General features: G+C 38.8%; 1 pseudogene; it reads left to right on the forward strand.

Moving 5' to 3' along the window:
- Hmgb1-ps1 (high mobility group box 1, pseudogene 1) lies at positions 309–2,633 on the forward strand (annotated as a pseudogene).

Consider the following 4,701-nt stretch of genomic DNA (forward strand, 5'->3'; position numbering starts at 1 on the left):
TTATGACTATTATGGTCTACTAAGTAATTAACTGTGCATTTTAGAAAATTTAGAAGCTAAAGAAAGTGATTTGGCTGCATCGTTGAGTAGTTTTCTTATTCATTAGAGTTCCATCTGTGATAACATTTAGCACAGATCTTAACAGTGTAGAGCCACTGATGCATGTGTGTTGAGACGAGAATGATGCCTGGGAGAGACAAAATTAACTCATGGAATTTGATAAGTCACGACAACATAAAAATATAAACAAAACAAAGCAAAACTAAGCTCCCATCCTTCCAATTCATGTGTATAAGAATGTCTTATGAACAGCCATTGCAGTACATTGAGCTCCATAGAGACAGCGCCGGGGCAAGCGCGAGCCGGACGGGCACTGGGTGACTCTGTGCCTCGCGGAGGAAAATCAACTAAACATGGGCAAAGGAGATCCTAAGAAGCCGAGAGGCAAAATGTCCTCATATGCATTCTTTGTGCAAACTTGCCGGGAGGAGCACAAGAAGAAGCACCCGGATGCTTCTGTCAACTTCTCAGAGTTCTCCAAGAAGTACTCAGAGAGGTGGAAGACCATGTCAGCTAAAGAAAAGGGGAAATGTGAAGATATGGCAAAGGCTGACAAGGCTCGTTATGAAAGGGAAATGAAAACCTACATCCCCCCCCCCCCCAAGAGGAGACCAAAAAGAAGTTCAAGGACCCCAATGCACCCAAGAGGCCTCCTTCGGCCTTCTTCTTGTTCTGTTCTGAGTACCGCCCCAAAATCAAAGGCGAGCATCCTGGCTTATCCATTTGATGTTGCAAAGAAACTAGGAGAGATGTGAAACAACACTGCAGCAGATGACAAGCAGCCCTATGAGAAGAAAGCTGCCAAGCTGAAGGAGAAGTATGAGAAGGATATTGCTGCCTACAGAGCTAAAGGAAAACCTGATGCAGCGAAAAAGGGGGTGGTCAAGGCTGAAAAGAGCAAGAAAAAGAAGGAAGAGGAAGATGATGAGGAGGATGAAGAGGATGAGGAAGAGGAGGAAGACGGAGATGAAGAAGATGATGATGATGAATAAGTTGGTTCTAGCACAGTTTTTTTTTTCTTGTCTATAAAGCATTTAACCTCCCTGTACACAACTCACTCCTTTTAAAGAAAAAAATTGAAATGTAAGGCTGTGTAAGATTTGTTTTTAAACTGTACAGTGTCTTTTTTTGTATAGTTAACACACTACCGAATGTGTCTTTAGATAGCCCTGTCCTGGTGGTATTTTCAATAGCCACTAACCTTGCCTGGTACAGTCTGGGGGTTGTAAATTGTCATGGAAATTTAAAGCAGGTTCTTGTTGGTGCACAGCACAAATTAGTTATATATGAGGACAGTAGTTTGGTTTTTTGTTTGGTTTTTTTTTTTCTTTTGGTTTTCTTTTTGGGTTTTATTTTTTTCATCTTCAGTTGTCTGATGCAGCTTATACGAAGATAATTGTTGTTCTGTTAACTGAATACCACTCTGTAATTGCAAAAAAAAAATTGCGGCTGTTTTGTTGACATTCTGAATGCTTCTAAGTAAATACAATTTTTTTTATTAGTATTGTTGTCCTTTTCATAGGTCTGAAAGTTTTCTTCTCGAGGGGAAGCTAGTCTTTTGCTTTGCCCATTTTGCGTCACATGGATTATTAGTGTGTTATCTTTCATCTAGTTAGCTGGAAGAGAGCTTTTGTCCACATGCCCTGCCATTGTGGTAGGGTAACATTTTCATCCATAGTTGAAGAATCTCCTAAATCGTGATAGTTGGATAAGAGATATTATATAACCTACTTGGCAAAGCAAAGAGTGATCAATACTGTCACACCGTGGGACTATTAGGATCAAGCAATCTGAACGTCTGTCCTTGAAGGACTGATGGAAAAGTACCTTCTAATCCTTACACGAGGACTCTCCTTTAACCGCCATTACTGTGTAATGACAGTTATATTTTGCAGTTTCCCCTACTAAAGAAGACCTGAGAATGTATCCCCAAAAGTGTGAGCTTAAAATACAAGACTGCTGTACTATTTGTTGACCTTAGTCCCAGCGAAGGCTATCACAAGAACGCTGGCTGTAACGCCTTTGCCCTTCTATCTAGATATGGATTGCTCAGGAAACTTGACTGTTTAAAGGTATTTTTAATTACTTGAGCCAGCTTTTAAAATTATGCCACATTTAAAATGAAGGGTATATTTTCCTATACTGTGGCTTGTCCCTTTATGAATCAGATACAAGAGGATAAACTTTGCATATTAGTACATACCATTTGTCCAATACATTTGCTTTTTCTTTATAAAACCCAAACTCATTCATTAATCATGTTTAATCTGCTTAGTTTAGGGAACAATTTGGCAATTTTGTGGATTTTTTTTTGAGATTATCGTTCTCTTAAAGTGCCAGTGTTTTAAATAGCGTTCTTGTAATTTCACACGCTTTTGTGATGGAGTGCTGTTATATAATTTTGACTTGGGTTCTTTACATTTGCGTTGTTAATGTAATTTGAGGAGGAATACTGAACATGAGTCCTGGATGATACTAATAAACTAATAATTACAGAGGTTTTAAAAAAAAGAATGTCTTATGTATATTTATAGACAGTTCAAAAGATGTATTGACTTGCGGTTATACACAACACTTAACTGTTAACAAGGGACTATGTGTATGGGTTTCTCCTCACTCCAATTTATCCTTTCACGAAATCGTAAGTGTATTCAGGTTTCACTCCTCAATTCTATGGGGCAACCCTTTGTTAGCATGTCCACAGCAGACCCTCCTATGAGCTTCAGATTCATCATTCTAAACATTACACATAGATGCCCCAGGAGGATTCCCAAAGTGTTAGGGACCATTTCCAGTACTTCTGTGTTTTCCCCTAATCATATAACAATGAACAAGACAATGTCCCCATTGCTCTGGTCCACTGAGCATAATCCACAAGTAGAAAGGAACTCCAATACTGTCTCCTTTCAGTGACTTTTGATTGCTTTGCTGAAAGGCTCCAGTTTCTTCATAGAGCCCTAATGACCCATATAATCTGGCCTCTATCTTATCTCTCAGGTCTTACAGCTTTCTACTCCCCCTTTCTCCACACTTCAGCCTTATTTCCCCTTTTATAGTTTCTCTTACACACATGGTTGACTTTCTCAATCTCAAGACTATCTTCATGAGCTCTCCACTAATCTCTAAAAAACACCACCATTCTATTCTATAAATTTACTGCTTCTGGAACTTCAGAAGATGCTTCATAGGTTTGTGTAGTTTTTTTTTCTTCCAGATTGTATTTCTGTACCTAGGACATTGCCTAATACGTAGCATATCAAAGTTACTAGTTAGATATTAACATGATGACTACATGATGTTTGTGTGACTCTTGATCACAAGTATGAATCTATGTGGACACTGTCAGTATTCCCCTTCCATCCAGGAAGTTTGTATAGAGTTCCTGGTTTGCCTACTAGTTCTATGCTTCAGTGCCCAGTGCACTCTCCGGCTTTAAGGGCATGAGAGCCATCAGTGTATAATGTGATATTTTAATATTGTTTATTATGTTTTGACACAAGCAAGCATGCAAGAATGCTTTTAATGTTAAAAGCAGCACCTCATAATATGAGGTTCCTGCTCCCCTTTTGAATGTTTTGAATATTTTTCTTCGTTAATCACTAGGCCTCTGTAATTCAATTATTCTATAATTTTGAATAATTAGTATGAAGTATAATCTACTCCAGGCTCTAAACAATTCAATGAAAATTTTGAAGTATGCTTAATTTAGTTAAAGGTATGAGTAAGCAATTTTATTAATCAAATGTATATTTGAAATAATGTTTTAATGAAGTGAAGATGAAGAAAGTGATTTTGATGACAGAGAGATCTGTATCGAGAAAGCACATGTCATCTGGATATTGAAGGACATGAACAGCATTGTGGCAGCAGTAAATAAGGTGACATGATCTCTAGGTAGAGGTATGGATAGGAAACACAAGGTATAAATTGGAAGGTGTGGATAGGAACATTATGGCAGTCAAAACAGAGAAGGGGTGTGTTCCATAGGATGAAAGGAGAGGGGAAAGTTGGGAAGGGGTCTGAAGACAATATGCCATATGCATAAAGGCCACGTTTGTCTATAGTCAGAGCACTGAGGCCACATTAAAAGTGGACAAGCAAGAGATTTCTAGTGGCAGTGATGATTTTGTTATAAGTAATAGAAGTGTAGCTCAAATTGCTTTGAACAACTAGGATACTGGCCTGCCTGGTGTAATAAAAAGGAGACAGATGAAGAAGAATCACGGCTGCTCACATGTGCTCATGAGATGGTATCGGGCATCTTTCCTGTTTCTCCATTTGCTTTAAGTGGTGTTTTCATTCTCAAGCAGCAAGACTGTCCTCAGGAAGTCTAGAGTTAAATCTCCAAAAGCATTCAGGGGAAGGACATAGTTTATGTTTCTTTGCCCTTGAGGGAATGGAAAAAACAAAACAATGAATTTTGAGACACCTCTAAATCCCGAATGGGTTAAAGCTTCAGGCTCATTGAGTTGCATGAATTCATACAATGATCCCAGTTGATTATGGTGGTCAGCGTGCAGGCTGGCCACGTGACCTGTGGTGGTTAGCACAAAATGAAAACACAGGACTCTTTCAATGTGTAGAAAAGAAATGCTGTTAAAAGTAATCAAGCACGGGGCTGTTGTGACTAGTCAGTTGATA

The sequence above is a fragment of the Mus musculus genome, chromosome 11, assembly GCF_000001635.26.
Source record: "Mus musculus strain C57BL/6J chromosome 11, GRCm38.p6 C57BL/6J".
Taxonomy (NCBI): domain Eukaryota; kingdom Metazoa; phylum Chordata; class Mammalia; order Rodentia; family Muridae; genus Mus; species Mus musculus.